This window comes from Acomys russatus, chromosome 28 (assembly GCF_903995435.1).
Source record: "Acomys russatus chromosome 28, mAcoRus1.1, whole genome shotgun sequence".
NCBI lineage: Eukaryota > Metazoa > Chordata > Mammalia > Rodentia > Muridae > Acomys > Acomys russatus.
Window position 1 is genome coordinate 10,474,749 of NC_067164.1, and position 18,348 is coordinate 10,493,096.

Below are 18,348 nucleotides of genomic sequence, written 5' to 3' on the forward strand. Positions count from 1 at the left end.
TTGAATATTTTAAATATATTAATTATAGGAGGAATATCAATTTCTGTGATATTTTCGGACAATTTATATGAATGGAAAGAATAATATTCTATATATAAGAAATCCTTAACATTTTAATATCATGTTGCAGTACTGAAAAACACGATTGTCAAAATTGAAATGTAAACTGTTTCTGTAAAAATGAATAAAATTGATACCCCTTGAAGTAAATATTAAACAATTCTATCCAATGTGTAATAATAAATTAAATAATAAGTGTATATTCAATAAAATTCTACCATTATCATTTTTCCAAGTGATACATTGTGATTATTGCAAACAATGAGAACAGCTGAAGCACAGACCTACAGTGCCAGTGTTCTGAATACTAAACAAGCATTGTGAGTTCAAGGGCAGTCTGATCTAAATAGCCACATCCAGTGTTGAAAAAGTAAATATATTTAATAAACAAGAGTTTCATTTAGAAGTGGAAAAGGTGTGTTTTATTAAAATATAAGAATGAAATCTTGAATTTACACCAAAAGACAACTTGTATGTGAAGATTACTATGGGTGAAAAATCTTAAGAAACAATCTATAATGATGTACCAGAGGCTATTAAGGCTTACTCATGAACAAAAGTTTAGATGGCAATTATGAATATTACACACAAATACTGTGATATTTAACACTTTGGATATTCTTCAGGTAAAGGCATCATATTCCATTTCATCTCATGTATTAGCTAACATACTTATTACTATTATTTTCATTACATTTAAAAATGTAAGCTAGCATTGTTAATTCTAAAAATAGAGTTTTACTGCAGTGTGACATTCAGCTTCATAAAATATGATGTAACAAAATTCTACAGAAAAGTCAACACAATTTGGGGTGTGAGGACACTTGACACTTGAAAATAAACCATATACAAGCCATTTGATTGGCATTTTGACAGGCAGCAATTAAGCCCCCATGATAGTTGTATATAAACAGTAAGGTCTGTCAATTTTTCTAATATTCATAGAACACATCACATTTCATAGCAACTTATAATGCCATCTTGGGTAGAACTGCCAAATGTTATCCCTAAATATTTCCTCTTGCCTTAGAATTAGATGAGGAAATAAGGTAAATTGTCCTGGCCTGGCAAAGGGCAAAATGTGTGTGTGTGTGTGTGTGTGTGTGTGTGTGTGTGTGTTGTTTGTTCAGTTATAAGGTACATCCGCTATATAAAGATGCTTAGCATGTGTTAATAGCTGAAAGATACTAACAGTCCTAAAACTGGACCATGGTACCACTGCTAAATCATTACTATAGGATTAACTCAATGATAATAACATGTTATCAATTGCAACGATAAAGCCACTTTATACGTATTCTGACCACACCTTAGAGTTATTTATTAACACAGTTCAGTAATACTGTGAATAAAAGAACCTTGCCACAAGTAAAAATATATTTTACTAAATTACTTGCCACTGAGCTTCACTTAAAAACTATATGTGTGTGTGTGTGTGTGTGTGTAACAATTTATCTACAAAATTGTAGCATCATTTAAAAATGATATGGTACCTGTGTAAAATCAAACTGGGTAGACAATAATAATATAAACTATTCATATTATTTCAAAATTATATCAAAAATAGTATAGCTAATATAGCATGTGTCCAATAATGCAGAATAATGCAGCATTTACTGCCAGAAAATGATCCAAGGCAGAAGAGCACCATCAGTTCTTAAATGATGTTTGATTGTAAACGCTTGAGCAAAACAGTGGGTTATAATTTAATGCATCTTTTCTACTGCAGAAAGAATAGTATTTAATAATATAATGGTAAATATAAATAATGCTGGGATATTGTTAATGCCCAATGGAAATGTTGTTACAAATCTTTTCAGCTTATGAAATAATCTTGATAATGTATAGAAACTTTCTAGATTAAATAAAGGGAAGTGTGAAAAACCCATTGTGAACTTTCCAATTGCCACATGTGTTTCAAATGACATCCCATTCACAGTAATCTTTCTAATACAACCAAGTAAACAGAGCATAAAAAAAACCAAATTAGCAGAGTCACAGTAGGTTAAAGGAAAGATGGTTTCCTAAAAATAAGTGATAATAGACATAAGTGCATTATATATAGAGAAACATATATATTATAAGTGATGTATAAGTGCATTATATGTATATATATACCAAATATATGGTGGTACACACATATAGATACACACAAATATATATATACACACACACAACTATCATGGGGGCTTAATTGCTGTCTGTCAAAATGCCAAATATGGTTTATTTTCAAGTGTCCTCATAAGCTAAATTTGTGTTGACTTTTCTCTAGCATTTTGTTACATCATATTTTATGAAGCTGAAACCAAAATTATTCGGCAAAGCACCATGGAGAACCATGGAGTTTGCCTGGCCTGGCTGTCTTGAGAGGCATCCATCATAGGTTTTTCAGGTTAGAGTCCATAGTTCTAGGGGCACAAAGAACCTTCCAGTTCCTGAGAAACAGATGCACTCCCTCAGGCAGTGAGGGAACCTGGTCACTTGTGCTTTTCTCTTTGTTCCCTAGTGGTCAAAGAAGCGTGGAAGCTTGGCACAACAATCAGTCTTAGACACCAATCTTGTGTACCAGGTGTAGGTTGCAAACATTATTGTCCCCTGGAACCTAAAACTGTATCAACCCTAGGAATACTATTATATTATGTTTCTGATAAAGGTATATGAAGCCACATTGCCCTCAAACAAATTGTTACAGCCCCAGTCCTGATGTGGTCCTTCCAACTTTCCTGGAAAAAAGCTTTTTTGAGGAATGTTTGAGAGGACATGCAATTATGAAATAATTTACAAGATAAGTATCAATTAATTTATATTAAAATTTACATTGTCAAAAAATAACACAAGTAATAGAAGAGAGGATTCTCAATGCTAAGTAAATAAATGACTTTTTGTGTTGTGTAATAAAAACTGAAGGAAGCAGGCTGTAGAACATGAATAGTAACACAACCTTTAAGATTGGAGGCCCGATCTCTATTTAGACCACAAAAACACTGCTCTTAAAAAAATACAAATTATACCTGTTGGTAATAAGAAAATACTAAATTTTTAAAAAATAATAATGTTAAAAATACTAGCGGAAGTTTTGATAGTTATACATCAATGTAGTTGATTTACTTCCTCTGTACAAGCATATAATTTCAGTGAAAATTAAAACTGAAAAGAATTTCACCTCTGACATAGATAAACTGTGCTAAGCTCCTTCTGAAGAAAGATTTAAAATCCTCTGAGACGTTATAGCCAATTTTCTACATGCTACGTTTCTCTGTGCAATTCAGCATTGTGGTGTGATTTAATATGTTTATTGACACAGTAATAGAAGGCAGTGTCAGTACCCCTCCATAAGTAGTTAAGGAGTAATCCTTGTGAATGACCATCCTCTCAGTGCAGGTCACACTACAAAGCTAGAAAAAAGACGCACTGTTTTATATGAAAAAAAAAAGAAGATCCTCCAACATGTTCTATATAACAAGATTAATATAAGAAAGATAAAAATAACTGATACATGAAAAATCTTATGTTCATGGATATGTGTAAAATGAAGTAGAATTTTTAGCAGGAAAAAACAAGAGGCAGGAACAGTGGCATGACACCATGCACATCACATGCTTCTCTGATGAAAATACGATGTAACAGTAATATATTTAGTTAGTTTAAGAATAGAAAACTGGTAAGTAAAATCATGGCCTTGAAGAGTTGAAGGTAATAATAAAGGAAATAGATAAAACGGGCTCTGCTGTTCAGAGGTTAACAGTGTTTGCTTTTATTTCAAGGACCACAGTTCTGTTCCAAGCACCCAGTTCAAGAAGCTACTAAGTACCTTTAACTTCAGCTTGAGGGGATTTAACAACTTCTCCCACCTCTGTTGGCACACATTCATATACCTGTGAGTACACTGGAACACACACACACACACACACACACACACACACACACACACACACACACACACTTATCTACACAGATCTAAAAATTTAATCTTGAAAAAGATACAAGTATGAAAAACAGTAAAAACACACAGAATGATGTTAAGGTAATACCAGGCATATAGATATCCATACATATATTTCTTACTGTAAATATAATCTACCTCTTTTATTCCACCCCTTCTGTTGAAAATAGCTACAAAGGTGTGAAGCAATCAGTACATTAGAAATTCTGCAGCGAGAAATTAGGTGAAGGACGAGTGTAAAAGACAAGGTTAGGGACACCTAGGAAACTTAGGCCAACAAGGAGTCCTAGGTTTCCTCCTTGCATTAGGGTGAGAGATCAGATCTAGAAAGCTAGGCAGAGTTTTGAGGCATGTAATAGTAAGGCTTTATTTCCAGTCAAGCTAAAGACCAGAAGGTACACCAATGTCTCAGCCTGTACTCTACCAAGTGTGAATTAAAAACAGATTAATTCTTACAGGAAAAAGAGAACAATTTTTATCATCCCATTTCTTGTTTAATGAAAGTGGGCAATTTTCTCAAAATTCAGCACTTTTGCTGGAAGATAAAAGGAGACATTACGAAGAAGACGGTTTCATCCATGCTGTAGAACATCACGCTGTAACACAAGTGTGAAATTCCATGAATGTAGAAACTGAACAGAAAGAGTATTTTCTGTTTTTCACTGCAATTAAAGTAGTGTTAATTGATACCTTGTCTTTTTAAATCCTGAATTGTTTGCTTTCTCTCCTTTAAAATTTTTAGGTGTTGTTTCTGTTATTTCAAAAGCTCTGAATGACATTTCTGCAAGGCTTTGTGCTGTCTTTTACATGTTGGTTCTTGGATGTCAGTAATGTGCATTTTCACATTGCATCACATACATAACCAAGTCTTCTCTGTTCTTCATATTTTTCTGGTTGCTCTTGTCTGTACATAGCCTTCCAATTTATAACTCATTACTTTATAAAGTTCTCAAATGACCTTTATATTATCTTTGAGTATTAAAAAAATGTCTTCCTGTCAACAAATAAACTAAGAGATCAGAGAAAAGAACAGTATCAATAAGACAATGTCAACCAAACAAGGCACTGCACATGGGAAATTCTATAAAATACAAAATAGCTAGGGAATTTTATTATGAAGGATGATAGTCATATAGTTATTATTGTAAAGAACAAATCAATTTTTAACAATAACAACACACACTGAATTATTTTTCTTACTTTAACTATTAATTCTAGGACTTATTTATGAAGAACATTGAAATATTGATTGATCTCACACTTCTTAGAGCAGAACTTGTTTATTAGAAATCATCATACTTTTACAAAACTATTGCTTTGTTTTAACAAATATTTTCCCAATAACTGCTGCTGTTTTCTCATCCTGATATTTACAGCGGCACATAAGTCCCTTTCATGCAGCCAAAATCCCCGTTCCAGCGCAGTTTTTTATTTTCACAAAATAAACTTGCTACACAGAGATAACAAAGCTATAAAGCAAGCACAGAGGCACAGTGTCTTTTGTATATTGCATTAATGTGATTACTATATAGTATTTGAGGAGTTAGCACCAAAGGTCATCAATTTCAGTGCTTTTACGTCAAAACCAGCATAATATATTACATGAAACTTATCTTGATGTGCTACAACTGTGGCTTCTGTGTTAATTTTGCTAACATAATAATTTCATTTGTTTGAAGTGATTCATTCAATGTTCTCTTTCAGTATAACTAAACACACCACGGACTCATGGGAAACCATTTTCTTGTAGCCTTGTAAAAACCACAGACATTATGAAGCAATCAAGCCAAAATGTTATCCAGGATTGCAAGCAGACACTCAGAGTTTTAATTGGAGATGCAGAACAGTGTTTATGAATCTATGACACAGAACTAGATACTTGTCCTCTCCTCTCCAACAACTAAAACTATTTCAGGCAAATCAGTACCAGTAAAACAGAAATATTTTTGCTTACCAGAAAACTGTAATTGCTGGAAATGTTATTACAATGCTCAAGTAGGAAAACAGGATAACATAAACCACAGAATCAATATTACAAAACAGGGTTTTGGAGGAAAGGTAGAGACATGGTTTAAGTTAGAAATAAGTGAATTAATAAAAACTTTATAGCTGAAAAACAAAGGCTCTAAATTATGAAATAGGAGGATGACTTAAAAAATAAAACAATTCCAAATCTCAAATGTGTTTAATCTCTATAAAGATTTCCAGAAAATTTCCTTCTATATTCATTAGGACAAATCTTTCATCTAAACTTTTATAGTATATTAAATTTTACCTGATATTACATTTTTTACAAACAAACACTTTTACTCATAGTTAACATATTACTTTATATCATCTTTATAATTAATCATATTAATCCATATTTTTCAACTAGTCATTTCTCTAGGTTACAGAATAACTAGATAATATTTTATTTTTATGTCAACTTGACATAAATTAATGTCATTATTCAAGAGGCAAATTCAACTGTGAAAACATCCCCACCAGATTAGCTTGTAGGAAAATGAGATCAATATTTTAGATAAATGATTGATATGGAAGTTTCCGTTTCACCATGCGTGCTGCCATCCATGGCATGATTGTCCTGCATAGTATAAGAAAGCAGGCTGAGCAAGCCAAAAGGAACAATCCAGATAGCAACACTTCTCTATGGTCTCTAAATTAGTTCCTGCTTTCACATTCCTCCTTTGAGTTTCTGCTGAAACATCTCTTGACAATAAACTGTCAAATGTAAGGAGAAAAAAACCTTTCCAACCAAGATGGTAACTTGGTTTTGGTAATTTGTTGTTGTTGGTGGTGGTGGTAGTTGTGGTGGTTGGTTGGTTGGTTTTTTGTTTGTTATTTGTTGGGGGGTTCTTTTCATTTTCATTTTGTTTTGCTTCTGTTCTTGTTCTGCAATAGAAATACTCTATGAACATATACAAGGGGAGGAGGTCCCCCTCAGTCACAGCAGTGGAGGGGAGTAAGGGAAAAGTGGGAGGGAGGGAGGAATAGGAGGATACAAGGGATGGGCTAACAATTGAGATGTAATATGATTAAATTAATAAAATATTAAAAAAAAAGAAATCCCAAGGCATACTATGACATAGAAAACTAGTTATGTAGACCAAGTTAGGTTCCAACTCACATCCGGCTGCCTCTGCCTTTCAAAGACTGCAATTATCTTTGGACAAATGTAGGAAAGGAGAGTTAACAAATTGTCATGGCTTAAGAGAAGATGTAATTCTTCTATTTTAAAGTGATTTAAAGGTTTACTTTTTAAATTTACGGATGAAAAATATGTGTTATCCTTTGACATTCACTTGAGAAAGGAAACACCACATCTCTACACAAAGTGTATTATAAATACAGTTGTGATGTGTAAATGTGGGCTAACTAGGAGATTAATTCTGATAGTAACTATGACTATCATTTATTGCCATTGAAAAGGAAAGAAATAAATAATCTAGCTATAATCCAGTCAAAATAATCTAGAAAGTTTCCATAAATTGAGGAAATTATTATAGTCAACTAACCTATATGTAGACCTATAAATCTATACCTAATTTATATTATATGTCAGAGACTTATTTTCTATATATTTATCAATGTAATTTTACAGGTAATGTTTTGTTCTGATTTTGAAGTAGAAATTTGAAATCTGAAATGACTTGTTCGATGTGAGAAGCTCTGTACACATAAAATAATTCAATGCATAATATTTTGTATCCATAAGAGATCCAAACAACAAACTTAATCATGATGCGACATGTGTACTTGGAAGGTTGAGTCACGAGAATCATGAGTTTAAAGTCTTCTTCAGCTACATAGATAGAAGCAGTGCATCTGGTATGTGGAAATCCCATCCGCACAAAATGAACACACACACAAATGACATGGAGAAAAGCAGCAGCAGATGGACAAAAGTCTAAGGTAAATGACTACATGCTTGCTTACCAGTGGAGCAGGTAAATATTTCTGGTCAGAGTTGAAAAACTGTGTTCACAGTTTCAAGTGTATTTTAAACACATCTTTTACTTAAAGCCTAATGTCTTTGAGGTTCAAATAAAGATACCTAACCCCATACAAATAGCTCAGAGCAAAAGGCAATTAGTCTGAGAGGAATTAGAAATCAAAAGAATGGAGCATTGGAACTGCAAAATGCCTCCAAAGAATGTCTAATTTTACTTTTTTAAATTATTTTGAATAATATCAGTTACTATTTCCTACATAGAATCAACGTGCAACAAGCAATTTTTAACTGGGTAAGGTGAAAGTTAGCTGAACCCAGCGAACCTAACATGACACTTATAAATCCTACAGCGATTCTTTAAGAAACCAGTAAATCCCAACAGAGATTTTTGCTAGTTGAGCAAAGAAGCTAGCTCTCAGTCCTATGTGGGCTGGCAAAATTCATCCTGTGAAAAACCTACATAGAACAAAAAGGCAGAGGAAAGGCTACTTTGCTCTCTGTTCAACTAAGGAGACCAATCTCAGTTTCTCAAACTATGTACTTTTTGTTCTTGAACACTGAAAGATGCATGTGGGTGTACAGCCATTGATACCAGTGAGCTTCAGCCTTTGGCTTTGGTGTTTCTAATGTACTGCTGCAATAGCAGGCAACATATGTTAAAATATATCAAGTTATGGAATCATCCAAACAAAACTCTTTAAATCAGCTTCTTTTTATGTCAATTTTTCTATTCTGCTCTTTCTTATCACTTATGCATATGTAGACATCTCCATGTAATATAGGCTATATCAGAAGGCAAGACAAATATAAATATTATGTGACTGTCTAAGGTGGTAGGTACTTCTAGCAATAAAATATCTGCAATTTGTGCAAAGATTGTCAAATCTTCTAAAAGTGTATGGAAGAGTTGATATTAGTGGGTTATCTTGCTAAGGTAGATTAACTTGAACTTCTGCTTGATTTTTTTCTCCTCATATCAAATATCACTCTTTAAAATGAACAACTGCACTGACACAGAAGACACTACACTGTCACCCCACAAAACCTTGCCACATGTTACAATGGCCAGTGTTCATCGTATTTAGGGAAGAGGCATAAGTGCCGGCCATGCTGCCTGCACTCATAAAACCTCAGTGTGGCTGCCCTGGTTTGGAACAACTAAGCATATGAAGCTTATTTTCTACTTTCCTTGCAATTGAAATGTTTCCCCATGTTAAAGGTCTTCACACAAGGCCGTTCTCAATGGCTATTCCTATACTAAATGTCCCTATGTAATACCACCTGCTTCTTTCACCTAACCTGTTTTCAGGCAGAATGGCAGTCTGTTATTTACAATATTCACAAATTATTACCCCCAATATCTTCCTTTTGAGAGTTATCTATCCTGAACAGATTTTCATGCTTGGGAAAGTTAATTGGACTTGAACCTTCTTCAATCCACTCATACAGGCTCAGATTTTGCCTGAAGTACATTTTTTGGTACTCAGCCAGTTGTAAGATCTCTTTTAAGTTGACCACAAGAAAAGACCTTTAAGTTCATGCATCAATCTTGAGAATTGTGCCTTGTGGAAGTCTTACAAAAGCTTCTTGCTCACAAAGGTGTTACCTCTATTCTTCTCTTTATTCCAACAATGTGGAGAGGCTAGGGCCTCATTCCCCTGTGTCCTGAGATAGTGCAGGAATCTGTGATGCATACCAAGTAACTCACACTTCTGTAAATAGCACTTGATCCTATCCTCGAAGGCCATTAAGCCTTTCCTAGAGTCCATAAGCTACAGTCTGTTCAAATGCTTATATAATACCAGTTTTCAGATACAATGAAAAATCAATGCTATAATGGGTCCTTAAATGTTTCTTTCTTGTGATTTATCTACTTATATCCTTTTGAAATTAGACAAAGAAACTAAAGTTGGAATGCCTTTTTAAAGATTTTGGTCATATTTCATACTTCATAGCAGTGTTTCTTTTCTTCTTTGTCATATTGCTCAGCCCTGAATTTTGTCATGTATCATCTCTCTAAAGTCACTTCTTTGTGTATCAGTCAGTGTGTTCAAGTGTATTTTCCATGACTTCCTAATTTAAAATAATCCTTCATCAGTCTTCCATAAGGCTATGTTTATTTGAAAACAATATCCAGTACTAAAAGTACACAAGAAAGTGAAAGTTCTTTACAATGGGAGTTTTAGAAATCTGAAACAAGAAATTGAAGAAGATACCATATGATAGAAAAACTTTGCTGATCACTGATTGCCAGAATCAATGTTGTAAAAATGATATACTACTAAAATAAAACCAGAGATTTAATGTGTTCTTCACTAAATTCCAGGGACATCATTAATAGCAATATAAATAATCAGTCCTGCAATTATTATGAAAATGCACACACACAGAGGAGAGGGGAGAGGGAAAGAACTATGAATCTGTAAAACAATTCCAAGCAGAATGAAAGGCAGAGTCATCTCATTTCCTGAATTGAAACTATACTACATAGCCACAATTATAGTAGTGATAAAGATACCAGCACAAACCAGATGTTTAAGCCAACAGAATAGAATGGGCTCACAGATAAACTCATTCAGCTACAGAAGCCTAATCTTTGACAAGGCGACAAAGTACACTTCTAAAAAAATAGAATCATTTTAGGTAGTGGTGCTGGTAACAAAGCATATACACATTCAAAATGTTAACTCCATTACTCTCATCGTGCACCAACATCAATTCAAATTGGATCAGAGAACTCAATTTAAAGCAAGAAGCACTGCAACTCCTAAAAAACAAACAAACAAACAAACAAACAAACAAACAAACAAACAAAAAACCCCCAAAAGACAGAGGACACACTTTGGGACCTAGTTACAGGTTAAAAAGAAGAAGAAGAAAAAGTAGAAGTATGAATAGAACCCTATAGCATAGGATATGACCACAAAAGTTAAAATTAGTTTGAGATTGTATCATTTTCCAGTGAAAACAGTTAATATCAGAAAAACAAGAGTAAAACAGCACTGAAGAAAATATGGGAAACAACAAGCGAACCTGCAGTTGGAGGGAAATTAAATTGCAGCTTCTATGGAAAGTAACAGGAAGATTTGCTTAAAATTTGAAAATAGGTTTATCTTATGGTCCACTGATATGAGTCTCGTACACGTAGTCACATCGTACAACAAAAGTAAGTCGATCTCCCTGTTTATCATAATGTTCTCTTCATAATAGTAAAGAAAGAAACTCAGCCTAGTTGTCCATCAACAGATAATAGATAATGAAAATGTGATTCATACATACAATGTAATTTTTATGATATTTTTTTTTAAAAAATCATGCAATTTGCAGAAAAATCAATGCAACTGTGCAACATGACTTTAAACAAAGTAATTGTTTCAGTTACCTCTCTGTTGCTCTCATAAAACACTATCACCAAATAAACATTTGGTTAAAGTGTCTGTTTTGGCCTATGTTTCCAGGAGATTAGGAGTATATCAGGATATTAGGATTATATCATGGTAAAAGGCTTGGTAGCAAGTAGAAGACACGGTGGCAGGAGTTGGAAGCTGAGAGATCACACCCTCAAATTTATGCTTGAAACCAAGAACTTAATTGGCAACAGGATGAGGAAAGAGTTTAAACGCAGTGCTCTGTTGATGTACTTCTGATAATACCATTTTCTTCTTGAGTTCACCATAAAGTGCCCTAACTTTAAGGGCTTGATCTATTCACATGTGTCTTTAACCAATTCAATTTCAGAAAAGATGTTTAATTCAATCTGCAGATTGATGCCAGGATAAAATGTGGCTATGAGGAGTGCCCAGCAGACAGAGGCAGATGCTTAGCATGGATCCTACAACCATTGAGCATGGGCTTAAGACCATTCCTTACAGCCCCTAGGAAAAGATGCACCAATTCATTTCTCTCTCTCTTTCTTTCTTTCTTTCTTTCTTTTTTAAGTTAGTGACAAAGAAGCCAGGAAAGTTCTCTAAGACATGATGCATAAGAAGTTATGAAATTGGTGTACTATAGGAGCAATAGAAATTAATACTACAAGACATAAAATGAGCAAATCCTTTTTAAAATTTATTTTCATTAATATGAAAGTAACTCAAAATTTAGTCTGTTATAAATGTAATGATTCTATTTTTTCTACTTGGGTTTTTTTACTGATGTATTCCCCTTCTACAGTAATAACTAGATGAATATCATCAAGTTGATATGGCCATCAAAGTCAGTGTCTCTAAGCATCAACACTGTAACCACCAATTTTTACGTTTCCCCAAATTTCCGACCACATCTTGCTTCCAGTCATTCAAACCTCTCAACTATCATAGGTACAACAAATACTTATATAGCTTTTAAATTCCCTAGAAACAATGAAGCAATTACAATTCACAAGATAAGCCTTATTATAGAAAATACATTTAAAAGATACTATGTCAAAAGTTTTATGTCAACATTATACATATTTACATTTTAAATAGTTTTTAAAAAGAAATCTACTTTCCCTTTAAAATATCAATAGCACATGAATTTTTACCATTAATTACCTTTAAAAATCAAATTTTACAAGTTTCTTTTAGTACTAAATGTCCAGAGGTATTTCTTCTGTAAATCTTGCAGACATTTTGTTAATTTTTAAAGATCTTACTAACTATAACTTGAAGGAAGTTCCAGAAAAGAAATTCTAGAAAAGTCAATGTTTTGTAGAGAAAAGTGTTTTGTACTAATCCTCTAACATTTCATAAACTACTCAATTTGGTAGACTATCACTGTTTTCAGAAATTTTTTTGAAATTTAATATGTAAGGGATGAATTAATAGTTATTGCTTTCCTTCTGTGTTTTGAGTTATGCAATGTTTTTGAGTCTGTATACTGAATTACAGAAACAAAACGTAAATTAAACACGAATAGGGCCCAAAACTCCATTGCCTGCTATCATGTGGAGGGCTGGGGGGGGGGGGGGGGGGGGGGGGTCAACAACATTGAGCTTAGAACCGACTCTGTCTATTCTCTGCCAGCCAGGTCCTACTTGGGCACAGCCAGCAGAGGAAGCAGAGGCCTGTAGAACATCAGAAACATTCAGGTCCACCTGAGGCACAGCTATCAGAAGTAAGCTGTGGGCTATTTTCTCAGCTCCATTCTCAGGCCCAAGGATTTGCCTGCCTCTCTGAGGAGTCCTGCACTGAGAACATTTAGCCAAAACAAAGGACAGCCAGATATCTAAAGGCCAGCATAATACTTGAAAATTAACCTCTATTTTAGCACTTCTTATAAATTATTCTATATTTTATGAACACTGTTAAATTAGTACATGGATATTTCATGTAATTCCCTATGAAGTATACAATGCTGCAATTTGTTTTCTTTTTTAATTTAACAGTTAAATTTTTTATTAATTTTTAAATATACATTTATATTATTACACACATATACAATAAACTACCTATAGAAAGAACCTTGGTACCAAAAAGAATTATATAAATGTTACATTCTTCATGCTTTGGTCATTTGTATTTGACAGCCTTAAAGAAAACATCTAAAATTCTGAATGTAAATAGATCTCCATCACATCTTGTCATTATCAACTTAAAACATCTATCTAGACCTGAAAATGTCTTAATCCCTAAGCTTTATTGTAAAACTAAACTACTTGGTCTTCAAGCCCATCGGAGACTTGAAAAGGAATAACCTTGGTTACCTGAGTATGCCAGGAGTGAAAGTTTAGTAGCTTTCCAAAACATGCTGCCTGAACAGTCACCCAAAATTCTCTATAATGTTGGAGCATCATCTTCAACTATCTGGCCCAATTTATCTGACTGACATATTTATGAGGCAGGAATTATTGAGGACTTGTTTACTCCGTCTTGGCAGAGTTTGACCTTTGTCCCTGCCTGCATACAAGTTTGCCCTTTTTTAGCCAGAATTATGTCTTTGGTATTAACGAGGACATTTTGCCCACTTGCTTGTTAGCCACATTTGAAACCATCTCCATAAGGAGGTTCTTTGATGCTCATTATCCTCTTTGAGACAGGATGGGTGTTGCCAGGAGTTAACCTGTCTCCTTTTAAGTAAATTTTAGAATAATAAAAAAAAAATTAAATGCCATATTCTGCATGTCTCTGAGGCTTTTGAAGACCTTATCTAAGTATTCTACCTTATCTTTCTATTGAATCATATCTATCTGCACTTAAGATGTTTATTCTTTTGATAAAAGTATAGTAATTGATATTACCATGTTTTGATCAACTAACAATTAATTTGTATAGCTTAGTTATCCTAAACAGCACATTCAAACTATTGGAATTAAACCTTGTATTATAATTGAGTTATATGGGTACAATACCTCATATTAGAGGTATTCTATACCAGTGAATTAAAAATAACCAATTGAATCATGAAGTTGATAACTAGATTCACTATCTACTTTTTGTTCTGTATTCTTTATATATTTCTATATTCCTTTTTCTTTTTTTTTTCAACCCCTATCTTTAAACCTAAGAATGTAAGATAAAGGATAAGAGAAACATCTCTGAGTCTAACTTTGCTTTCTTTCTGAATAAGACCAATAATATTTGTAACCAACTCCCATTGAAAATAACTCTCTGTTTCCCAAGAAAGCAACCAAAAACCTACCCCACCCCCCTTAAAGGAAATCAGATGTTGTTCTCTTAAGGGTTCTTCTGGCTGATTTAGGACAAATAATACCTTTTTCAGGGGCCCAAATTAAATTGGGAAAATGGTTAAACAAGCTAGGAATAGCATTTGTGGTCCAGTTTCTAAATGTTAAGAAATTCCAGGCTTAATTAGAGTCCTATGTGGGACAGTCTGAAATGCTGGACCAATTAGGATTGGAAACATACTTTGGAAGTGTCCTGGGAGCTCTAATGTTCTGATGAGGCACAGCAATTGAAGCACCTAGTGCTGGACCATGAAGGATGCAGGATGTCAGTGTCCAGCATGCTGAGAGGAATGTATCCTGTCAGTCTGATTCAATATCAGTGTCCAGTTCTTTTGTTCTGAAAGCAAATAATTTCTCACAAACATTATACAGTCCAAAAATTATAGGTATATAAGGTGTGTGTGATGCAGAGAACAATTAAGGCTGGTTTTCTGTTCTTTGTATGAGAAAAAAGAGACATCTGTAAATCTGCATTCATGCCACATGAAATATGGCATCTAATAGTATTCAAGGTAAACAATTTAAATAGACCTATAACACCTAATAAAAAAGAAGTGGTCATCAATGGTCTCCCAATAAACACACTCACTGGGCCAGATATTTTTAGTGCAGAATTCTACCATACTTTAAAAGAATAGTTAATACCAATGCTCCTTAAGTTATTCCACAAAATAGAAACAGAAAGAACATTATCAAACACATTCTATGAGGCCACAGTCACCCTGACACCTAAACCACACAAAGATTCAACTAATAAAAGGAATTTCAGACCAATCTCCCTTATGATTTTCGGTGCAAAAACACTCAATAAAATATTCTCAAACAAATCCAAGGACACGCCGAAAACATCATCTACCAAGATCAAGTAGGCTTCATCCCAGGAATGTAGTTCAACATACAAATATCTTTCATATTAATAAACTGAAGGTAAAACCACACAATCATTATTAGATCATCATTAGAGGCTGAAAAATCCTGTGACACAATCCAATACTGCTTCATGTTAAAAATCTTGGAGAGATCATGGATACATGGCATATAATGAAACACTATAATGACAATAGTATTTATATATAAATCAAGCCAATAGCCAACAATTAAATGGACAGAAACTTAAGGAAATACCACTAAAACCAGGAACAATACAAAGCTGCCCACTCCCTCCGTATCTATTCATTACAGTACTTGAAGTTCTAGCTAAAGCAGTAAAAAAAAAAAAAAAAATTAAGGAGATCAAGAGAATACAAATTGAAAAGGAAGAAGTCAAGGTATCATTAATTGCAGAAGATATTATAGTAAAAATAAGTTACCTCCAAAATTCTAATAAGTAACTTCAGCAAAGTGGCTGATTACAACACTAACTCAAAAAAAAAAAAAAAAAAAAAAAAAAAAAAAAAAAAAACAGTAGCTCTCTGTATAAAAGTGAAAAATGGGCTGAGAGAGAAAATAGGAAAATATCAGCTTTCCCAATAGCTACAAATAATGTAAAATATTTTGGTGTAACTCTAACATGACTTATATGACAAAAACTTCAAGAAAGATCTCCCATACTCATGGTTTGGTATGATTAACATAGTAAAAATAGCCAATTTATCAAAATAAATATACAGATTTAGTGAAATCCCCATAAAAATTCCAACTCAATTCTTTACAGAACTTTATGGAGCAATCTTCAACCTCATATGGAAAAGTAAAAATAAACCCTGGATAGCTCGAACAATTCTACACAATAAAGGAATTTATGGAGGTATCACCATCCCTGATTTCAAGGTATACTACAGAGCAATACTAATAAAAACTTCATGGTACAGACATAAATGCAGACAGGTAGATCAATGGAATCAAATTGAAGATCCAGAAGTACATAGAAATGCCTATGGACACCTGAGTTTTTAATTTTATTTTTTATTTAATTATCTTTATTATATTTCTTTTTTAGATATATATTTATATTATTACATGTAAATAACATAAATTATATACAAGAAGAAAAACCATGAAACAATCACAAATTATATAAGTGTTACATTAATAGTGTTTCAGCTAATTGTATTCATCTTTCCTATCCTGGCAAACATAAAATTCTGAATGAAAATCAGTATCTATCATATCTCATCTCTATCAACTTAAAATATGTATCTATACCTAAAAACACATTAACCCCTAAAAAACCTAAGCTTAATTGTAGCACTAAACTATCTGGCTTCAATCAGAGACTTGAGGAGGAATAAAACTTAATTACCTGAATAAACAGGAAGTGGACATTAACAGCTTCCAAATGAAAAAATAACAGTGACAGTTTGCTACCGCAACAGTCACCCAAAACTCTCTATACTGTTGGAGCATCGTCTTGAGCTTCATTTTTGACAAAGAAGCCAAAACCATAATATGGAAAAATAGATAGCATCTTCAACAAATGGTGCTGGTCTAAGTGGATGTCTACATGCAGAAAAATATAAATAGATTCGCATTTATCACCCTGCACAAAACTGGAGACTATGCGGACCAAAGAATTCAACGTAAAGCCGTATAAGCTAAATCTAATAAAAAAGAAATTGGAGAATAACCTTGAACTCATTGTCACAGAAGACAACTTTCTGCATGGAACACCACCAGCTCAGGCACTAAGATCAACAATTAATACATAGGAAGGATCTCATGAAACTGAAAAATTTCTTCAAGAAAAAGAGCACTGTCAATGGGACAAAATGGTAACCTTCAAAATTGGAAAAAGTCTTTACTAAGCCTATACCTGACAGAGGGCAAACATGCAAAATATACAAAAAACTCTAGAAATTAAACACCAACAAAACAAATAACCCAATACAATGGGGCACAGAGCTAAGCAGTATTATCAACAAAGGAATCTCTAATGGCTGAGAAGCACTTAAAGAAATGTTCAGTGTCCTTAGGTATCAGGGAAATGCAAGTCAAAATGACCTTGAGATTCCATCTTATACCCATTTGAATGTCTAAGAACAAAATCTCAAGTGACAGCACATGCTAGGGAGGATGAGTATTTGATGAGGATGAGAAATGGAGTAAGAACATTTCTCCATTGCTGATGGGTGTACCAACTTGTACAACCACTTTGGAAATCAATGTCGAGATCTCTAAGAAAAATGCAATTAGATCTATCTCAAGACCCAGTTATACCACTCCTGAACATAAACCCCCAAATGCTTGACCACACGACAAGGACACTTGTTCAACTTTGTTCATAGCAGTTTTATTCATAATAGCCAGAATCTGGAAATTACCTACAAGTCCCTCAACTGAAAAATGGATAAGGAAAATGTGTTACATTTGCACAATGAAATACTACTCAGTTATTTAAAACGAAGGCATCACACAATTTCCAAGCAAAAGGATGGAACTATAAAATATCGTCCAGAGTGAGGTACCCCAGACCCAAAAAGACATGCATGGTATGTACTCACTTTTATGTAGTTATTATGCATACTATAGAGGATAAACATGCTATCACACATAGGCCCAAAGAAGAAAGGGAGGCCCAAGGAAGAATGCTTTAATCTCACAAAGAAGAGGAAATAAATTAGACATCTGAAGTAGATAGAAGAAATTTGGTAAGAGAGGGCTAGGAGGGGGCAATGGGGCTAAAGATCAGATGTGGGGAGAGTGGGTGTGGGGAGAGGATCTGGAGAGGACCAGAAATCAGTGGAAGACATCTCTGGGACAGGGAGAGGCTCCTGGGAGCCTGTAACT

At 33.8% G+C, this 18,348-nt stretch overlaps 1 protein-coding gene across 1 annotated transcript in view; it reads right to left on the reverse strand.

Annotated features, from left to right (window-relative positions):
• Tecrl (trans-2,3-enoyl-CoA reductase like) overlaps positions 1–18,348 on the reverse strand; it is a 72,836-nt gene that overhangs the window by 33,529 nt on the left and 20,959 nt on the right. The gene's annotated exons all lie outside the window — the stretch shown is intronic.